The sequence below is a fragment of the Xyrauchen texanus genome, chromosome 40 (assembly GCF_025860055.1).
Source record: "Xyrauchen texanus isolate HMW12.3.18 chromosome 40, RBS_HiC_50CHRs, whole genome shotgun sequence".
Lineage (NCBI taxonomy): Eukaryota > Metazoa > Chordata > Actinopteri > Cypriniformes > Catostomidae > Xyrauchen > Xyrauchen texanus.
This window is the reverse complement of record NC_068315.1, coordinates 34,800,360-34,823,175: the sequence shown is the minus strand read 5'-3', so window position 1 is coordinate 34,823,175 and position 22,816 is coordinate 34,800,360. Positions and strand designations below refer to the sequence as shown.

The 22,816-nt window shown below is 44.7% G+C and overlaps 1 protein-coding gene and 1 pseudogene across 2 annotated transcripts in view; one reads left to right on the top strand and one right to left on the bottom strand.

Annotated features, from left to right (window-relative positions):
• Positions 1–6,231: 6,231 nt before the first annotated feature.
• Positions 6,232–16,405, bottom strand: LOC127633354 (uncharacterized; annotated as a pseudogene).
• Positions 16,406–17,878: 1,473 nt separating this feature from the next.
• LOC127633115 (double C2-like domain-containing protein alpha) overlaps positions 17,879–22,816 on the top strand; it is a 71,094-nt gene continuing 66,156 nt past the window's right edge. For both annotated transcript variants that reach the window (XM_052111991.1, XM_052111992.1), the window contains exon 1: positions 17,879–17,988. The gene's annotated coding sequence lies outside the window, so the exon portion shown is untranslated. The remainder of the gene's footprint in view (positions 17,989–22,816) is intronic.

The following is a 22,816-nucleotide window of genomic DNA, read 5'->3' as shown; positions in this document are numbered from 1 at the left end:
AAGATGGGCTTTCGAGACAAGGCTTGGAGGGCTGTGTCGATAGGAGCAATGTCAATTAACTGGGAGCCCCCCCTTTCGATCCACAGTTCCAGTTCTGGATCTAGGGTGAGGTTTTGATTCTGGAAAAAAGATGGGATTTCCAGTTCTGATTCGTACTCTTCGCCTGGGAGATGGTATAGTGCCAGGTCATTGAGGTGGAGGATGGCACCTATCGGGACTTGAATCCACATGCTCTGGTGAGATGGGTGGCAGTGTCATGCTGGTCGTAGGTGAGTGTAGCTGTGCGCACAGGAGTGTTAACGAGCCACCTGTCGCCTACGATCTCTGCTTGTGTCTCGGTGACTTGAGTGCGAGGCTTGGCATCGGCAGGGCAGCGGGTATCGCTGCCAAGGTGTTGCAGCCCGCAGATTCCGTCAGTGTTGTCTCTGAGGAAGGGTTTACTGGGGCAGAGGTAGTGAATGTCTTTGGTCAACGTGCACATGTGCAGATTTGAGGCCAGGTACAGCCGTGGGTCGCTGTCGTGGTAGGCCACCCCGTCTGGGGTGTGGATGTGCGTGTTACTTTTCCAAAAACCCGATATTGACGATGTCCTTGAGCCGGTAGATTTGGCTTGACTCTATGATGGGTAGGTTCAGGAGAAAACCCACTTCCCTCTGCTCGGGGTCGACGTAGAGTGGGATGGTGCTACCCAGAGAGTAGGCAAGGTGTAGTTGTAACGGGTCAGTTGTCGTGGTGATGGCGGAAGCAAGCACGGTCTGTACAAGGCTTAAGGGTATCAGGTTAGTTTGCATTGGCCCCTCCCCGCCTTTCCGTGTCAGCAGCATGTCGTTTTATTTGATTACGGTGGACCCATTTGAAAACCGGCTCTTTCTGTCTCCGGCTTAGTTGGATCCGGTATGCCACCGGGAGAGTTTGTCAACGATCTCATGGGGTCCCGTCCAGTGGGGAAGTAATTTCTTTGACAGCCGATGGGAGGCCGTGCGGGGTGGCTGAGTGAAGCTATAATACCAGACCCTGTCGCCCACATCCAGTTCTTGGTGCAACGCTTTCTGATCATTGTATGCTTTCTGTCCTTCGGCACTCTTTTGAAGCTGTTGTTGGGCAAAAGCAAATGTTGCTTTCAGGTGCCGGTGTAGCTCGTCGAGGTACTGGTGAGTGGTGCAGGCTGTGACGAGGCTGGAGTCTCCTGGCTGATACAGCAGATGCAGTGGCAGTGTCATCTGCCGCCCAGTCATTAGTTCGAAGGGAGACACGCGAGTCGAGTCCTGCGGGGTGGCTCTGAGAGCCATTAGCACCAGCGGGAGTTTTACATCCCAGTCCTTCTGATTGGCAGACACGTACTTTTTCAACATACTGACCACAGTTCGATTCGATCGTTCCACTTGGCCAGATGAGATTGGATGATGACTGACGTGTAGTTGAACTTGGACCCCCAGGAGTCTCCAGATCTGTTGCATAATCTCGGCCGTAAAGTGAGTGCCTCTGTCTGAGTTGACTCTCAGGGGCAGTCCGAACCTGGAGAAGATGTGGTTCATCAGGAGGAATGCCGTGGTCTGGGCAGTGTCGTTGGGTGCTGGAAGACACTCTACCCACTTTGTGAACTGGCACACGACTGTGAGGAAGTATTTGTTGCCCCTCGTTGACCTGGGCAGAGGTCCTACCCAGTCGATTTGGAGGTCTGACCATGGGAATGTGACTCTCCTGCGTTGCAGTGGAGCTCTGTGGTTTGGGTTTGCCGGTTGAAACTGGCAGCAAACCAGGCATTCTCTGACATATTCTGTCACGTGTTCCTGCATGCGGGGCCAGTATGCCACTTGCTTCAGTGTCTCATAAGTGGCTCTGGCGCCGTGGTGTCCGGCATATGGTGTGTCGTGGGCATAACTTAGCATGACCCCCCTTAGGCACTGTGGAACCACAAGCCTTGGCGCTGTGATGTCATCAGGTGCATACCACAAAATGTTGTGTATCACATGCAGCATGTGCTTTATGTCATGCAGTCGGCTGAGGCACGGGTCATCAGTGAGGTCAGACGGCGCTAGAGGGTGGTTGGCGGGGTCTGAGAGGTGGTTCAGGAAATTCTGTATGGATGTGTCAGAGGCTTGCATGTCCGCTATGTCATTGTTTGAAATCTGCGGAGCCAGCATTAGAGGCTGTGATGGTGGCACTGTTGCAGGAAAAGTTCGTTTGCTATGGGTTATCACTGCAACGTTCAAGGTGGGTGGGAGGGTTGGAGGTGACCATAGAGTACCGTGCAGTGCGTCAGTCTTGGCAAGTGCATTGGTTTGGTCATTCAAGTCTTTGTCAAGGCCTGGTTGCCTTGAGTGTCCTTTCACCTTCTTCCAGTAGACAATCATGTTGTGATTTCTTGTGATGTCATCACATTCTTGGAACAGGTGTTGGTGTTTGATAGGCTTGCCGTTCGAAGATTTAAAGCCATTTTGTTTCCAGTTTGGAAGGTGGCATGTGAAACTGAGTCTGGCGTAGTTGGAGTCTGTGCAGATCAGGAGTTCTCTGATGTTATGGGTCGATGCGATTTGCAGAGTTATGAGAATGGCTGCAACCTCCGCATACTGTGATGACTGCGGGCCCAGCTTGAAGTGTTGTGGTGGGCACGGCAGGTCATTTACCCATAATACACCTGCTCCTGCTTGACGAATGCCCTCTTGGTTGTAGGAACATCCATCGACATAGGCTGTGGGCATACCTTGGCACGCATTTTCTTCAAAGTACCTGTGACAGGTTAGTTGTTGTTGTTGGGGTTCTTCCACATCCACCGTTGCAGCTGGTGTGTTATCAGAGCAGTTCTGGCAGGCAGCCAGGCCGTTGCCTTGCATCGACTTGTGATTCTGAGCATATCGTGCCTCAACATTGCGCCCCTGGAGGGCCATTAACCACGTGGCTATGCGTGAATTGGTGACCACGCATCTCGGATACGCTGGCTGTTGAGAAACATGACAGGCTGGTGGCAAGTCTCTATGATAACCTTTTGGGCTCCAATGTAGTTGGAGAATCTCTGGATGGCCCATACAGTATAGAGCAGAGCTTTTTCACAGTCTGAGAATTTACTCTCGGGTGGAAGAAGTGTCTTGCTGGCATATGCGATTACTCTTTTGTCTTGGTCATGCCGTTGGTACAGGCCAGCACTGAGACAGTGGCTGGAGAATCCAGCTTCTAAGTAGAACTCTTTTTGTGGGTCCGGGTAGGCCAGGCACGGAGCGGTGCATAGGGTGGCTTGATGTTTTGAATGGCTTGAATACGGCTGGACTGTGGTTCGATGCCCTGTGATCCTATGAGTAGGCCCACATAGTTGACCTTGGTTTGGCACCACTGTCCTTTGTGGAGGGCGATCTTGGCGCCGGCAGTGGACAGTTGGTTCAAAACATAGTCTATTTCTTTCATGTGGTCAGCCACTGTTGTGCTTTTCATGAGAATATCGTCTACTTAGATAAGATTGCCTCTTGTTCTGGCATCTGGGCATGCTTTGTTCAGGAAAATGTTGAACTCAGCAGGTGAGTTGGCACAGCCGAACGGACACCTGTTGAAAGTGAATTGTCTGTTGCCGAACGTGAAAGCTAGCTTGTGCTGATCTTCTGGATGCACCAGTGAGGCCACATCGAGTGTAGAGAAGATGGTGGCTCCTCTGATTCTGGGTATTTCCTGCTCCAGCTGAGTCATGGGCCATCGTGACAGTGGCACCTGTTGGTTCAGTTTCCTGTAGTCAATGGTGGGTCGCCACTTGCCGTTTGGTTTGAGGACGGGCCAGATGGGGGCAGAATAGGTGCTGTTGCATGGACGGATGACACCTTTTTCAAGCATGGATTCGATGATCTCTTGCACCGGTTCGTGTGACGCGATGGGGATCTTGTACTGCCTGACAAAAGTGGGAGGAGCATTAGGGTGCATTGGGATGCGCACGGTGTGGAGATTGGTGAGACCACAATCTAAAGAGTCTTTGGCAAATGATGCTTTGAACTTGTAAAGGACTCGTCTGAGTTCTTGTCGATCTGCATCATTATTAATTGCATCAGCGTCTTTTAGAATTTGCTGAACTTGAGACTCAAACCCTGGATACGGCTCCTCTGTCGGTGTGTCGTCTGTCGTGTTGGCAGGCAGAGGTGCGGCAGTGTCATCAATCTCGCAGGTAGGCTGTTTGGAGACTGTGTATACTGCAAGGTGTTGGTCCTTTGTCAGTTCTGTTCTGCATACCTGGTCTTTGTCCACTGGCATGACTGAAGTTATGGAGATGATCTTGAAGGGGGTTGTGAACACTGTGTTGTCTGTGTACCCTTCGGGTATCATTGAAGCTGGGATGGGCCCAATGATTGGTAATGTGAGTTCAAAGTCATGAAAGTCGTGGCTCACTAGCCATCCTGCCCGGTAGGCTTTTGGAATTGTGATGTCCATTGCCATGCAGTTGTTGAAGAGGATGTAAACAGCACGGGATGACACTTCAGTGAGGGGCATGGCTTCCAGCGTGGGTCCAAGTTCAACGCATTCGGGTGAAGGTTGAAAGAAACCCAGCGTGTGGTTTAGGGATTGACCACAGCGCATGTTGAGCCGAACAGCGACCCCTTTGGTGTAGGCTGGTACTACAGATTCCTGTTTGTTGACCAAGGTGCAGACCTCTGGAATGGTCTGGCCTGACCAGAGGTTCGCAGTGTTGGTTGGAATCACAGGAGGCTGTAAAGTCAGTGGGGCCCACACAACCTCATTAATAATGTCTACATGAGCGTTGAGGCGAATCAGAATGTCTGCTCCAATGTAGACATCATGGGGAAGTTCTGGAAGGACCAGGAAGTAGTGGGTCAGACGTCGGTAGTTCCACTTCAAGTTCAAAGCGCAGATCCTTTTGGCAGTCACCATTGTTGATGGGCATGAGTTCAAAGGAAAACAGGTGCACTTGCTGGCAGATGGAAGGTCCGGTGTGTCTTCAATGAGAGCATTGTATAGTGAGAGACTGATGGCTGAGTTGTCTGCCCATAGTGCAAGTATGATGTCAGTGGTAGTTACACCGTTCAAGTGCAGGTCAGCTGTGACCTTGGGGCAGAAGGAATCAAAGTCTTGGGTGAGCTGAAATGTGCAGAGTAGCGAACTTGAATCTCGCTCTGGTGCTGATGCTGTGTCACTGTGGCTGGCTGCGAGAGTTCCCGTGACCTCTGTGACCTGACAGTCTGGTTCAGGTGTTCGGGGTGGCTGAAGGGGGAGAGGTTCTCGCACTTGAGCCCACATCTTCAGCTGTCTGAAGTCCAGCAGTGGCTCGAAGCGGTCTAGCAGATCTTTGCCGATGAGGAGGGGATATGTGTCCATTGGTGAGATGTACACAGGGTGTACCAGGCTCATGGGACCAATCGTTAGGTGAATGGGAGCTACCTGTCCAAGCCGGATGTCATTTTGGCTGTATGACTGGACATTTAGCACGCAATTCTGAGGTTTTAGAGTTCGATTTTGTCTCTTAGCTTCAAATTTGAGTCTTTCAAAAAGTTCAGCTGATATCAAAGTGAGGTCTGCTCCAGTGTCTACCAGGGCTTCGAGTCTCACCTCATGTTCCACAGTGATGGCGAGATAGAATTTTCGTGCTACCCCCTTTTCGATCAGATTCCCCAGGAGTTTTGGTGTTGGGGCTTGTGTGGTGATCGATAAGCAGTTAGGGTCGGTCTCGGGTGACTCAGTGCAGAGACACACTACCAAAACAGCACTTTCTGGTATCTTAGGGACTTGGTCACTGGTGTGACGGATTGGGTTGTCCACTGCAGGATGTGTGGTTGTCAACTGCAGTGAGTGGGTGTCGCTGCCACTTGGTGATGTGATAGCTGGTTCGGTAGTCTGTGTCTGAAGAGCGGTGCTCTGGGTGCTTGGTTCAGTAGGAGGGCAGTCAGGAAGGGTGTTGGTTTCAGGCCTTACACTTAGTCATGAGGAGTCTGACCTGTCCTCTTTGTCTTTCTTGTGAGGTGTTCTATGAAGAAGCTCTTTCAGAATTTTCAAGAGCTCTGCAGTCTCTGACGTGGCCTCACTGTTTTTCTTTGAGGAAGGCTCAGACTTGGACTTGGCTGGGGCATGCGGAAGGGTTTCCGCTGCGGGATGTCTGGGCTGGACGTTCTAGTCGATGGGGTTCGGCTCTTTCTGGGCAGTCGGCTGGCTTCCCACGTGGCTCCACCCTTTTGGTTGTGGGGGGACCGTGGGCTGCCGTAGGATATTTCAAAGCGCCCGCTCTGGTGCTTAGGATGAGCACCATCACGACTCGTTGTAAAAAGTTCTGTTACTGTGGTGCTGTTGGGCGCCCTCTAGTGCCAGCTCTGAGCGCTGATCAGTGACAGGGCAAATGGATGGAATTTTTACAGTCTTTTCAGAAGCAATTTTCTGCTTGATGAAAGCTTTATGGGCCAAGTCTCGCAGTTGTTGGGTAGTCATGGTGTGAGGACAGGCCAGGACCCCTAAGTGATGGCTCACTGTGGGATGCAGATTTCGGAGAACCAAGGTTCTGAAGTTGACATCTTCTTCCATGCCCGGTTCATTTCGTGCTCCGAAGTAGGCTCGTCGGATTTGTCCGTAGTAGGCCTGTGGCGTTTCCCGCCGAGCCTGCTTGAGGTTCATGGCGGCGATGAGTCCTTGATCAGTTTCTGGATCAGAGAATTCTCTGATGAAAGCCTGCCGCAGCTGTTGGTAGTCTGTTTTGACAGTCTCTGGTTGACGGTCTAGGAAGCTGCATACGTCATGGCTAGACGTAATTCTGAGCAGGTACAATCTGTCCCACGTGGTCACGTGGGGAACAGTGTGCAAGTGAAAGTCAATGTCTTGCAGGTAGGCGTGCACATCGTGGCCTCCTGCAGGGTTTGGGGTGAAAGTAGGGATGTTTCTGGCCAGCTTGTCAAGTTCTTTGGGAGCCATGCTGTGGTTAGTGACCACCCTTTTGTGGCTGACGGGGGTTCTTGGAGGCTGGCTGGTGACATGTTGAACAGTGGGCTTTCACCCCCCTTTTCAGCTCTGAGCTCTTGGCTGAAAAGCTTGGGCCCACTGGTCAAGGGAAACTCTGTGGTGTGCGTTTCCCTTTTCTGTTCACTTTGCAGTTTATAAGAATGTTTCAGTTCTCTGAACGGTGTCAAGTTCATATTTGAGATGGTCTCTGTGCTGAATAAGTTCATGGATTTCAGCACGGGCCGTGTTCAGGTGCTTTTCACAGGCTCTGGCGTTAGCATCTCTGTCTTTTAGTGCAGTCTCTGCTCTTGCAAGGAGAGACTCGCCTCGTCGCAGCTTTTCGTCGAGTTCCTCTCTGGCTTTTCTCTCCGACTGTTCTCTTTGGTCTGTATCTAGGAGAAGATTTTCCAGGGCATTTCAAAGTCTCTCTACTTCCTTTTTCTGTTCTGGGTCCATTTCATCCTCTTCCTTTCGCTGTTCCTCGGTCTCGAGGCGTAGCTGATCTAGATGACTCTGAGTTTTGGCTTGGTTCCTATGGGCCTCCTCCGCTTGGAGTTTTAGCGCTGCGGCCTCCTGCTCCAGGTCAAGGTTGTTTTTCTCACTTATCCGTGCCTGGGCGACGAGATTGTGGGCAAGATTTCCGATGATCTTGGTCCATTCTTTGTGGTTGTAGCTCTGTGTTGGAAAGTGGGCCATCAGGCTGTCTAATTCGGTGTCCAGTTGCTCTCGACCTAGGGGCTGTAGGTCCCTGGCGTCCTTGGGTAGGACGGTGTCCGTCATTGCGCTCAGCCAGGTCTCGAGGTGATCCCAGTGGGCTGCGGGACTGGATGAATGGGACATACTGGCTTACTGTAGGTGAGAGAAAAGAACAGCACACACAAAGAGGCCAATGCAAGTACGCGTAGGGTTAGCGAGCTACAATGAGGTGGCTATTATAAGCCGTAATTTTGACTAACTGGGGTAGACAGTTAGACAGTTAGGTGGGCCGAATGTTGTGGGTCAGTGCAGGTCTAAATAAAGGATTTGACAAGGCGGCAGCCCACAAGGGTCTTCTGATGATGCGGGCTGCCTGTTTGTCTCTTTATTCAGTTTTCCTTGATGGCTCTTGTAGGCTCTGTCTTAATGTGAACTGGAAGTACACACTACGACAGAACAGAACAGCAGAATAAAGTAGAACACAATTAATGTTAGGAATAGATAGGCAGGAGAAAAAGGGGCTAAGTCTACCACCACTGCTAGGGTTTATGATAGGACCAACAGGGTGGGGCGCTATCGAGGTATAAACCCTAGGAAGATGGTGTGGCTTAGGGGAGAGAAAGAAAGGAAATGGGCCAAACGCTTAAATGACCGGGGGAATGTCTACTATTATGTGGCCTATACTGGTGGATGGATTTTATCTTCTTTTAGTTTGCCTGGGGTGAATCGATGTCACTCTGCTGGGGACCAGCGAGTGGTCAATCTTTCCAACGGTTCCAAACACTTGACCGCAGTGTCCCTGGGTCCTCTGCTACTATCACGGTGCGCCCTCTCAAACAACTTGACTTTAAACACAACCGGCAACACCAAGGTGTCAACCGTCAGGCGGCACAACAAGATTGGATTTTCCCTAGAACCCTCGTAAGAGTGGCCCCTCTTCAGGCCCTGTTTTAGGTAATTATTCCAAACTTGCCCTGCGTGTCGACTGATGGGGTTGACTTTCCTTTGGAGTGCCAAATTGCTGATGTCGTTGCGTGCCGCACCAATGAAAAGAGACAGAAGAGTCCGAGATTCACATACGGCCAGCGTCGGTAACGCCGGTCGGATAAACCAGCTTGCTGGGAACCAACCAGAGATGACTGTCGAATCACCACAGCACACTAGGGAATTCTACATACAAATACAGAACAGGATTTAGCAAGTGAAAGTCTTAAAGTGAATTAAGGCTTTCTTGTTTAAACCAAATTGAGTAATTATGTGTGTATAAATAACAGGCAAAAGCTTTACCAAATAATGATAAATAAAGAGGAAGTTTGATAATGATGTTAATTATCAAAACAATCCAACCCCAAGAAAAGACAGAAGTAAACAAGGCAGGATGAACAGACAAACTTAATTTAAATTAAATTTAAACTTGTTAAACTCGATTCAAATAAGCGTGTAAAAGGACGTTAAGTAACAGAATAATATCTGATAGTAGTAAGAACAAAGGAGTAATAACAAGTATTAATCACAAGAAAGGAAGATAATTAAAAAGGAAAAACAAATAGGAATAGGTGGTAAACAATTCCAAAATGAAATAAAAGGAGGGAAAAAGAGATAAGCCGACTTAGCAGGGAATGCCACAAAGGCGTGCTCCCCCCCAAGTGGGATATCAGCAGCTGTACTGAGACACTTAATTCAATTTTAAGTTCAGAAATGATTATTTTTTTTCAACCAAAATTCAACCAAGTGTATTCAGTCAGAGGCAGGAAACTTTGGCTAAAACCAAATACTTGTAGTAACAAATTCAACGAATGAAAATGTTTATAACAGTAAACAAAACAAAAACCATAGCCAACAGAGGGAATGAAAGTAGCTGTTCAGATAATTTAGCAAAGGAAAATAAATGGAGACCTATTTCGAGTCCACACGATGGCATACTTGTGCTCGCGCAAAATGACATCATGGGGTGGGAGTAATTTGCGAAATAGGTCTACATTTATTCTTTTTTGGTGCTATACTCCACACAAACGGCGTGGCAGATTTTTTCCTGCACTACGAGTAAATGTGGACAACAGGAATTGTACGTCTGTTATTCGGCTCCCATACACATCAGGAATATAGCACTTATTCAAAATGTATTAGGTTTTTGATTGATTAGCTACGTTAATGTAAACCAGGAGTTAATTTTATAACGATTATAATCTCAGGCCTTACTAAGATGAGAAAAGGAGCGTCGCTTAACCCAATCATTTTTTATCACCCTGAAAGAAGAGCGTCGTTCTGAACAGGGGATTTTGTAACATTAAAATATAGTGCGTCTTTACAGAAGCAATTTTAATATTACGAACTGCAGTTTACTTTATCACTCAACAGTGGCAACAAATGTTTAGACATTATTTAGCAACTTGTTAATCGTGCTGAACTGAGACGGGCTTTTTGTGCCTTTACAGTTCCGGCGTGCTCGCGTACAGAATTAACAACCAAAATACACAAAATTGACAATGCATTCGTTCACAAAACAAAGCTTAAAATGTGCCCGCATTAATCTCCACCATTATGTAGAGTATCCAGGTCAGCTTTGGGGAATATACAATTAATTTTAAATGATCGTAATCAATGATTAATCATACAGTTTGAACCAGATAACAATACATACAAAAACGCCCCAAAAAGGGCTTATATAGTCCAAGAGTCTGCTTCAAATATATATAGATAATTAAACACAACGAATTATAATTAATTAGGAATATACATTATATGCAGACTGGCTATATTAATTTTAATAACACCCTAATGGAATTGACCCGTAGGCTACCGCAATCAGTCAGTTCGTCCAGCGAACTGCTTTGCTAAACACTCCTGATCAATTCTCTTGAAGGTTTATTCTTAGTTATAAGCTTACTCATCAAAGCACGTTAACTTACTTTGATAATATCAGCTCGTAGCTTTAGATCGCACATTAAAGAGGCTTTGTTTTATGACCAACAAACACAGACAACTAAGTGTATAATTGGGTTTAATACAAAGAACAAGGGTATATCACTACACTTAAACAAACATTTAACATATAATAAACATAAAATAAACAGAGTAAACACAGTAAGGGAAAGTAAAGAATTATTAGAGGTACGGCAAACTTATTTCAACAATTAACCCTTTGGAGCCAGCACGGAAATTACGTCTTAGAGGGTTGAAGAGTCGACGGTGTTCCGGAGGGTTGCAGAGCGTTCAGGGGAGTCCGAGGGAGGGGAAGAGAGAGAGTTGAAATGTTGTTCCGAAGGGGTCCAGAAGAACGGGGGAAGAGTGCAGAAGTGTAAGATGGCTTGAAGAGATCCAGAAGAAGTCCAAGGGGAAGAGGTAAGAGGTGAAGTGGGGGCAGCAAAAGAGAGAGAGAGTCAATGCTGGATCTGACTTTTAAAGTAGGGAGGTCACACCTTCTTTGGGAGAAGTGACCCAATGAGACCCCTCCGTTTTGGGCGCGAGTTTGCTCCCTTTGTCCGGTCAAGGCTCATTTGCATACTTTATGATTCGGTCAGGACTTTGCTTTGACTCACTCAAAAGGCAGTAAAAACATAGCAGAATACAATTTAATGTCCCCTTATTTTTATATTCAGCTAGGACAAGTCGTAAGGTTTAATTTGATACCAGGAAACGTGTATTTGGTACACTTAAAAGCGAATATACACTCTTAGACTCTCTCTCTCTCTCTCTCTCTCTCTCTCTCTCTCTCTCTCTCTCTCTCTCTCTCTATATATATATATATATATATATATATCCTCAGAGTTTTACTACACAGCTAAACAGTCTTACTAGTTTGATCTAACAGCAGACATACACAAACATACGGGATTGAACATATTTATTTAAAAATAAACATTTCTGGGTTTTACATGAAAGACACAACTTTTTGTCAACTTTTTCACGTGCCTGGCTCACATGGTACAGCCCGAGGATTTGGAGTGTAGATTTGAATCACATGGAAAAGGGGGTTTGTCAATAGCGCATTATACTCCACAGACTAGCGGGCGCCATTTCATTGATCTTACAAAGGGGTTCTTTGAATTCAGAATCGATGAGTTAATGATTATCCCTCATACTCTACAGAAGCTTAACAGCGTCTCCTTTTCTGAGTTGTAACTAACACTGTGTCTTTAAAATTTAGCACGATAAACATCACAACTGTCAAAGACATCTGTATAATGCATGTTATATGCACAAAAACTTATAAATAGTCCAGATGGGTCCCTTTTGGTGTCTAGGAATAGTTGGCCACACTATGCCTGTCTCATTCCCTCTCTGCTTGTCGGCAGGTCCAAGGGTGCGATGACACATATTGTGTCTGAAATGTACTGTATGTCTTTATGGTACAGTAACCTCTTACTATCTAGGAAAATTAGATTTTCCATTTCATGACCCCTTTAAAGTATAAAAACAGCAGACATTATGAAAAACAGTCTGTGCCAATCCATCTGTACATAGTGATGGAGATTCAGCTTCGTTACAATGGCACATGTCCCACCATTGGTTGGTCCTGATTGACTTCAGGGAAGAAGGCGATTGATTTGATGTTTCTCTCATTTCAGGTAACCACTGTGAGGAGAAGAAAGAATAACAGTCTGGGCCTATACATCTGTACATAGTGACAGAGAATCAGATTTTGTAACAATGGCTATTGTTCCACAATAGGTTGGTCCTGATGGATGGATGGATGGACTGTCGTTAGGTTGGTTGATCAGTCCCCAGTAGGGCACTTTGTGTGCAAGACCAGCCAGACATTAAAAACTGTACAATCCACAACAGTACCACGTAATATATAATAATTACAGGACATCAGAAGGTAATTACACAATAAACACTATACACGGTGTATAATAACACAATAAATACTCCAAAAATAATACAGTAGACATGCACAGACAGTTTAAACCTTATATGACAATTTAAACACAAAAAACAATGATCTGAAAAGTATCAATTGCACATTTATGAAACTGGAACTGGAACCTTAATATATAAACAAGAGCCAGTAGTGAAATTGCACAGGAAACATAATTGCGTACATTTCTTCAAGTGTTGAGAAGGACATGATTGTATATTTGTGTGTGTTAGTGTGTATGTGTATTGAGGGAGTGGGGGGGCTAGTTCTCCAAGTTTACAATAATGTCAATGGTGCTTCTGCACATCAAATGCATTATACAGTCTTATGGCAGTATTCCCAAATACTGCCATAAGCCAAGAATACCATGCTAGCTTGGAGATTTTCTGTCATGCCCACAGCCTGGGTTCTGCCTTGTTTTCTGTCTTTGGTTTCTCTGTTCCCCAGGAGGAGGCAGTGAAACTGTCAGTGTTCCAGTAATGTAACATGATCTTTGACAGGTCTTCTTCGGTATGTTTCATCTCTCCATCTGCACTGTCGCTATGACTGTGCAATTGATGTGCTGTGACACATGCATGGGTTCAGAAATTTGAAAAAATTGTGAATCTTTCTGACTCGTTCTTGAATTCCCCATCAGATTTTCTTGAATGTAAACTGTATGTCGAACCTGAAATATTCACTCCTTTCCTCATTGAGTTGCCCAAAGTGTGTCTTTGAAAATTGGAACATTTAGCTGCTGCTCACAAGTCTAATCCATCCTTAGCATCTTGTGTTGAAGCTGCTGTTAATGTGGATGCAATCCCAAAGGCAAGTGTAACTTACTTCTGGGACAATAATGTTCTGAAAACATATTGTGCTCAATCTGAGAAAGACTGGGTTGAGCATTTTCCTTTTGTGGCGATCGGATTCAGAAACAGGGACACTAAATAAATAGACCAACTACGCCACCCTGGGGGCTCACTACCAGGGAATCGCCCTAGATATTTAGGAGCGCACAAGGCTCACAGGTTCGTTTCAGTTGGAGTCAGGCATGAGACATGGGTGAAGTATACAAACAGTAAAATCATTTTTATTAGATAAAATGATTTAAGCAATCACAAAAAAAGCAACATCACAAGGATATTCGATGTTAAACAGCCCGGACGACGGAAATTGGGGTCGACAGCCAAAAGCACTCAACCCATAGGGGCCTCTCTATTCTCCTGAAAAAAAAGAAACAAAGAAAACCACACACACACATAAAACTCAGGCACCACAATAGACAATTTACACAATAATGTATAGAAAGAACCAAAAGAAAAAAAAGTTACACAACCACAATTGTTGGGCCCAGATGCAGTGTTCATCTCAGAATAGTACGATGACAAACATTCTCATCACAGATACTATACATGCACCACTTATATTCAGGGTACTCTTAGAGAATCAGTTGGATAAACACATCCGGAACAAAGTCAGAAACATACAGACCAGGTGCTTGTGTACATCGTACAGAGGCCACGAAGAGCGCACTTAAGTCCAAAAAAAAAGAAAAAGAAATTAATATTCACATGACACGGACATGAACAAAACCACCAAGGATGAAAGCTTAAATCAACAGCTACAATAAACAGTGGTGACAGAGCAATGAGCATCAAAAGGTCCCACTAAGCACAGCGTTACATTCTAGGTAACCAATGTCGAACTCAGAACAATGAAAGCATCCCCACCAATTACTGTTAGTGGTATCGAGATCGGGTGACGTCGTGGGGCCGTTAAGGCTAACTTGCATAGCACAACAGTGCTATAGCGTCACAGTATATAAATTTGTGGTCAAACAGCAGCTTATGTTGGATCTGGATCTCAGTTTCCAGCGTCTCGTTACTGACCACAGCAACAAACAACCCACCATAACGTTAAACAGGCATATGGAAGACACCTGAATAAAAAAAAATGAAAAAAACTCACCAGGCGAACTCGAGGTCGGAATGAGTCATTAGATATGAAAGGGTGCAAACATACCTGAAACAGTACCGTCTTAACGCACCGCAGAACTCATCCACTTTACCAGAAGTTTTGCACAACAAGGAGCGCAGCCGAGTGTATACCGGTTAATTCCCCCGTCCACTCTCTAGCTCTTACACACCGCGCCGGAACGACAACCATGACATGACGTTTGATGCCCTCACAGCTGACGTGCACCAACCATATTTAAAGTCCTCATAACTAGCGTTAAATCACCCTCCAGCCGTGCGTTAATAGGTAGCGCAGATGCATACTGCTACACTTTCTTAATGTTAGTCATAAGAGAGACAGTACAAGAGTCATTAGGCATCAGTCTAGCAGAACTTGTGTTTGGCTACACAGTTCGTGGACCACTAAAACTGTTAAGTGAACAGTTGCAGTTACCTCTTCACCGATGACTGTTCTTGATTACTTCATTTCTTTCCGTGAGTGGCTTTACAAACCTTGTAATGTGGCTAAAGCTCATTTAGCAGCCATCCAGACTAAAATGAATGTACACATTGAAATTAAGAGTTTAAAGCAAAGTTTTAAGTCTCTGTGCTTGGTTTGCTCCCCATCCCTGATTTGCCCCTACATGCTAAGTTCACTGGCCCTTTGTTATTGAAGAAAAGCTGATTAAAACAGATTACATAATTTCTACCCCTAATAGTGTGAGAAAAATGTGAGTGTGTCATGTAAATGTTGAAGTCTTATGTTACAAAAGACGAATCAAAGACATATCTTTCCCATAATGTTGTTCCTGTTGTTTCCAGTTCTGTCGTGCCTTCTGTCTATTCTCCTCTGCAGGATTATCTTGTCATAAGTGATGCCCAAACATCCAGAACAACAAATTTATGTTGTTTATTTGATTTTTCTTTTATAGATGGTTAGATTTTACTCCACATTAGGAAAAGGATTTATGTTTGACATTTGCATTATTCTTTTGGTGGCATTTAATAAACCTGTTAAATTTGAGTTGTCTTGAGCTCTGGGACAGGGGACGGGTCATCTTTTACTCTTTTATCTGTTACTCCCCCTCAACCCTAGACTGGGGAGGATGTAATACAGGCACTTCTCTACCCCAGGATAAAGCTATGGAAGTACACAAGATAAAATTTGATGTCATTGGACTTTGAATTGTAAGGTTCTTCATAAAGTGGTCCACATCAGGGAGGGGGATGAATGGAAGATGGCCATCAACACCCCTACTGGGCACTTTGAATAATGGATCATGCCCTTTGGGTTGACTTATGCCATTCCCGTATTTCAAGCCCTTGTCAAAGACATGCTGTGTTACATGGTAAATCAGTTTGATTTTGTGTGTCTGGATGGCATTCTAATATATTCTAGTTCTCTCCAGGTAAACATCCAGCAAATCTGATACAGTGGCTGCTTAAGAGCCAGCTCTTTGTTGAGGCGGAGAAGTGTCTCTTGGTCTGTGCCCAGAATTAAACCTCTATCAGACATCCCATTGGTCTCCTGCATCACATCTCCATCCCCACCCACCCCATGTCACATATTGCCCTGGATTTTGTTTCTGGTCTTCCCTTATCCAGTGGCAATGCTACTGTCCTCACTGTGATGGATCTTTTTTCCAAAGCGATCCACTTCATTCCTCTCTCTAAGCTCCCTTCAGCAAAGGAGATGACTCTGTTTGGGGGGTATCACATCTTCCAGTTCTATAATCTCCTGTTGGATGTGGTCTCCGATAGGGGAACCTAGTTCGTCTCTGGAGGCAATTCTTTTGACAGCTCTCACAATCAGAGCAGCAGGCACACAAAGCAGGAGAATCAGGATTTAGAGTGGATGCTCTGCTACCTGGCTGCCTGCAAACCCTTCTAGAATCAGCATTTGGCCTGGGCTGAATAGGCCCACAATTCTCTGTGGTGTCATCCACCAGGCTTTCCATTGCTGCCTCGCCCAGTAGCCTCCCCTATTCAGTGCTGCTGCCATACCTGAAAAATGGCAAGGGGTCACTTCTCAGGGTCGGGGAAGATCAAGTCCATGGCAGACCATTGCTAGGCTGCAGTGGCAGTTTACATCTGTGGGCAGAGGGTTTGGCTTCCACCAAGGACCTCCCCCTTAAGGTGCCAGCACACAAGCTGGCCCCTCAGTTCATAGGGCCATTCCCCATTGTGAAGCTTATCAGTCTGACAGCAGTAGGTATCAGTCTTCCTGTGTCTTTCTGCAGTGCTCATCCCATTTTCCATGTGTCCTGTGACAAGCCTGTCCACCTCAGCACCCGAGCATAAGAAGCATAAGAAGGATGCTATTGGCTGGGGTGTAGGATTCCAGTATCTTGTCAGTTGGGAGGGATACGGTCCAGAGGAGAGATACTGTGTCCCAAATCGGGATGGTTAATTGATTTATCGCTGGCAGCCAGTCCCCTGGGAGCACATAGTGAAGCATTTGGGAAGGGGGGTACTGTCAGGACTCCCTCTGACTTTGCCTGCCCCTCAGATCATCTCTGTTGTGACCCTCTGGATTTGTTTTCCTTTCTGCACTGCCTGTCCAATGGCAATCTCAGCCTGGCCCTGCAGTTCTTTATCTGTCTTTCGATAAACTCCACTGAGTGTGAACTTTCTGCATTTGAGTCCTCTTTTTTTTATATCCTGATGCTGCCACGGATGTGACGCAACAAAACTTGAACACTTCCGTCATAACCAAGGAAGCTACACTGCCAGGGATGCAATGCTACTAAATTATAACGCTTCAGTTATTATCAAGAAAGTTATTTACATTGCCAGTGATACAGCGCAACAAACAAGAACATATCTGTTACAATCAATGAGGCTGTGCAACGACTCATGCGCTTGCAGTGTAGACAGTGTATCATATGTAAATGTAAGTGTTTAATCAGTATGAGTGACAGACTGACTAAAGCTACATGAACAAACTGCTGAAGCAACAATTACTTAAGATAAACATTAACACACTGAGTGTGTACAGTATAACTACTGTACTTGTTCAACAACTGAAAACAATGAAGGGGAACTGCGAAATTAATCTGGGAATCTAGGAATAGCTGTATTTTCTGTTATAGACTGATGTGCCAGTCCTATAATGAGAGAGAGAGAGAGAGAGAGAGAGAGAGAGAGAGAGAGAGAGGAGAGGAAGAATTTGTGTATACAGGGTGACATGAAAATCTGACACATGGCTGTTGTGCTGAACTATCTATGGCTCAGACACATTGAGTATCACACACTATTCTCTTTTCCATTCCTCATTTTCTCCCTTATTTTGTCTCATTCCATTTTTTTCTCTCCTCTTTTTTCAGTGTGTGCACATGATCCACACTGGGGTTCCACATCTCTCTGTTAAGTTTAACTAGCTGGATAAAAACTTGAGGCAAAGCTGGTCTCTCTCTCACTCTCTCTCTCTCGCTCTCTCTCTCGCTCTCTCTCTCTTTATTCCACTGACTGTTTCTCTTCCTCTCATTCTTCATCTCTCTTTCACTGTGTATCTTCTCCACCTGTTTTTGTGTCTCTGTTGTGGACTTCACTCCTTTATGAGATTTGTTGTGACGCCTCACTGAGGTAAGAAGGAATATTTCATACTATTTTGGATAATTACTGTTCCCACTGTTTTCATCTTTTTCACTGTTCCACTATATTTTTAACATATGACTATGTAAATGTAATTTTAATAAATCTATTAAAGTAAATCTATTTTATTTTCAGTTCCTTGTTTTAACATGTGTTTTATATATATATATATATATATATATATATATATATATATATATATATATATATATATATATATATATATATATTTTTTATTATTATTATTATTATTATTTTTACATATTTTTCATTTGAACATACTGATATATAAGGGTAAGGATTATACAGATCTGGGTCAGAAATGAGATATTTCTTAGGACAAAAAGTGCTCCTGTAGTGCATTGCTCATTTTTTTCATTTATCTAAACTTTAACATATATAATTATATTAAATTTTAGATCTAGTTATGGGTTAATGTGCGTGTTTAGTGCCTCACTTAGCAACCCTTCTGTATTATATTCAGAGACTTTTGCATTTGATGTCTATTTGCTGTTATAGGTATATTTTGACATTCGCATTTGACATATAAACAAATATGTGTTTATATTGTCAAAAATACATTATATAAAAATAGGTAAACAGTAGTTAAAAAAATATATAAAACCAATTCAACAATAATATAAGGTAAAAATAAAGGTAAACAATGACTTTGAAAACCAATTGTAGGGGGCAAATATTGTTCTTTTATAATTAAGTTTATTTCTGTCACTCATAAGATACGTTATATCACTGCTACATCTGCGTGTTACTACTTTGATTCCCTAAGAAAAGTCAACATCAAGCTTATCAGTAATAAGCATTAATAATAATACTTCTAATAAAGCGGTAATAAACAAACACTTTCAACATTGACAGTTTATGGCAGTTTATTGTTCTTCTTAATAAATTAGCTTGAAACAAAATAGAAATGCTTGGAATGTTTATTTACTGTAAGAAGTCCTTATTTCAGAATCAAAATAGTACATTTTTTCATTTGCAGTGAAATGTGTGAAAGTGAAGAAGAAACAGAACCTGTTGTTTTATGCTCATGCAGTGTTGTGATATGAACATGTAGCAGAGGAGGACTGGAGAGGTTCTGAAAGGATGAAGGAATGTTTGGGAGCGATGTCTGTAATTACAGGGCAGAGCAGGGGTTTATCGGGGGGAGGGCTGGATTATCACATGTTGCCTTTTTGTGACCAAGATGTTCTTGCCTTCATCATCTAGAAGGGATTGATATAACAAACTATAATTAACCATCAAGGAACAATAATACATTTATAAATGTCATTGTTAGTTCATGATACCTAATGCAATAATTAATATTAATGTATAAAACATTATTGTAAAGTGTTTCCATATTGATACATGATATATCAGGCAGTATTTTGTTGTAGGTTATGGATTGTTAACCAATTTGTTTTAAACCTTACAATTGCTGCTTCATGTGTTATTATCATGTGTACGTGTAGACATCTGCTTGTTGAAGCTGTAATCTACATTTCAGACATTTGCTTGATGTCTCTTTAAGACAATACAAACACAGTGAATAAGTGTCTCTCTTTAAGAGTCACACAAATTGAGGTCAAATATATATATATATATTATTTTACCATGTCAATAAACACATTAAATGTCAACTACCACTGAACAGTTTTATGTGAAGATTGTGTACGTGTAGTCAGTACATCATGTGTGCTGTTGTTTTGTGTGAGTTTGTGGGTTTGAGTGTTTGTCTGGCATCATACTGTGGTTCAAAATTCCTGTTCAAAACCATCTGCTGCTCTTTAAATGAAGATGTTCCTCAGATGCTCTCATTCATTGCCATGCTGTTGTGCTGGCACGAGTCTGCTCTGAAGAGCAGCAGAAATTGTTTTATTATTTTATGTCAACTGCACAACTCAATCAATACTATAACACAAATTTGAAATATTTTATGCCACTATTGGAATTAAGCCACTATTTCTATAAAGCTGCTTTGGACAGGATACATAAAAAGTGCAATTCAGATAAAACTGACTTCAATATTTGACTAACAGAATTTCCAATATGTAAGACTTAGAAAGTGAGTAACAAATGACTGCTATATTTGAGCCTTACTCCTTTCAAAGCTCTCACAGTGGAAGGTAAAGTCTTCAAAGGAAAAAAGGCATAGGGATGATGACTTCTGAATGGAATGCACCCTGAATGGCAGAATGCTTGCTCAATTGACCTTATGTGACAGATAAACTAGTGTGCAACTTTTGGCTAGCTCACAAAAACATTAAGGTATGATTTTCCCTGAAGTTTTTCAATGACACTACACTGGGGACTATAGACCTTTTTCACGCTAGCACCATCTTTTACAAGGAGGCTGTGAGGGATACACACAGTCTCTTCAATAGGCTGTTTTGCAGTTTAAAGTGTTTTTGGATCGTTCTGCAGACAAAACATTGATAAAACATCTGTCCGAGAACATTCAGTACTGCTATATTTGACTGCTATAGTTGATCCAAGATGGTGGCGCGGTAGCACGCAGCGGCCACTCTGGATCAAATATGGTGCTATTTTTGTCACTTAGCCCAACATTTACGGCACACAGAAATCGGAGCATCCGGAGCATTTGTGTCTACCATCGCCAGACACTGCTAAAATATAAGATTCATGCAACAACCAAGCTGCATGATGATCTGCAGGAGTTGCGACGCAAACTCGGCTTGCAGCGGAGACCAGGCCTCCAGTCCTTGCCGTCGCCTGATGCCTGTGGCCGGTGGATGGGACGTCGTAAGCGGTGTGCGAGGAAGCGAAAGCGCGGCAAGAGGGCAGGGGTCTATGCTGGGCTAAAAACAAAGCCTAGCCAGCCGGCTCTCCCGTCTGTCCTGCTTTCAAATGTTTGCTCCCTGGACAATAAACTGGACTACAACTCCAGCAGACTACGCTGTGTGAGCTTAGAGACTGCTGCGTCTTTGTTTTCACGGAGACGTGACTCAGCGACAGAGTTCCGGACGCCGCCATTGAGCTAGATGGGTTTGCCTCCTTTCGTGCCGACAGAAATGCAGCTTTGTGCAGTAAGACTCGCGATGGTGGCTTGTGTGTTTACATCAACACGGAATGGTGCATTAACTCTATGCTGGTCTCTAGTTACTGCTAATTGCTGGTGGAGCTTGTGACTGTTAGATACAGACCTTTTTATTTACAATGGGAATTCACCACTGTTATTATAACCGGAGTTTACATCCCCCCCCCCCCCCCGCGCTAATGCTAAGGAAGCGCTCTGTGAACTGTATAGGGCTATGAGCGAACTGCAGAACGCTCACCCTGACGGACTTTTTATTGTCGCCGGAGATTTCAACCATGTGAATCTCAAGACAGTGCTCCCTAAATTCCATCAGTATGTGGACTTTGCAACGAGAGGGGCGAACACGCTTGATCTTGTTTACAAAAACATCCCAGGCGCATACCGGGTGGAGCCCCGCCCACAACTCGGCAACACAACGGACGCACTGTCACGACAGGTTTCGCCCAGCGGAGAGTGGAGGCTCCACCCCCAAGTGGTCCAGCTGATTTGGGACTGATTCGGCATGCCACAGATAGATCTCTTTGCCTCCCAAGACAACTTCCACTGCCCGCTCTGGTAATCCCTGATAGAAGCTCCTCTCGGGACAGACACGCTGGCACACAGCTGGCCCCGAGGGGCTGCACATGTACGCATTTCCCCCAGTGAGCCTCCTTGCACTGGTGCTGTGCAAGATCAGGGAGGACAAGTAACTTTTCACCATGGTGGCTCCTTACTGGCCCACCCGGCCTGGTTCTCGGATCTTACACTACTCGTGACAGCACCTCCCTGGAAAATTCCCCTGAGGAAAATTGCTTCTTTCTCAGGGACGGGGCACGCTCTGGCACCTGCGCCCAGACCTCTGGAAACCTCCACATCTGGTCCCTGGACGGGACGTGGAAGATCTAGTGGATCTACCACCTGCAGTCGTAGACACAATCAACCAAGCCAGAGCTCCCTCCACCAGGCAGCTTTACGATCTAAAATGGCGAATTGGTTCACGAATTGGTGTTCTTCCCGAGCCGAAGACCCGCAGAGATGCGCAGTTCGGTCAGTGCTTACATTCCTGCAGGAGAGGCTGGAGGGGAGGCTGTCCCCCTCCACCTTGAAGGTGTATGTAGCTGCTATTGCGGCCCACCATGACGCAGTAGATGGCAAGTCCCTGGGTAAGCACAACTTGATTATCAGGTTCCTTAAAGGTGCCCGGAGACTGTATCCTCCCCGGCCAAGCCTGTTCCCCCTCTTGGGATCTCTCAGTGGTCCTCACTGGCCTTCAGAGACCCCCCTTCGAGCCGCTTGATCCAGTTGAGCTCAAGGCTGGTTGTAATGTTGTGTTGCTGCTTTATTTTCTGCTGCTTTAATTTTATTTTATTTGCTAATTTTGGAATGTTGTGCACCCCAGATTCACTGATAAACCCAAAAGATACTACCTTTCCTCCGTGGATGTACTGATATGCCTCTGTGCTCATGAGACAACAAATACAAAATATCTCCATACTACACCTCTGAATATATTATTATTCACCTCTATCATTATAGTTAAGATGAGCAGATTTTGACAACAGAAGTCTCAATCCAGGATGGAGGAGGGAGAGTGCAAATATACACACTCTAGGGCTGGGCGATATGACGTTATACACTGGCGGCCAAAAGTTTGGAATAATGTACAGATTTTGCTGTTTCGGAAGGAGGTATTCAACTGATCACAAAGTATAATCAGGACATTACTGATGTAAAAACAGCATTTTTTGATCAAATCTAGAAAGGCCCCATTTCCAGCAGCCA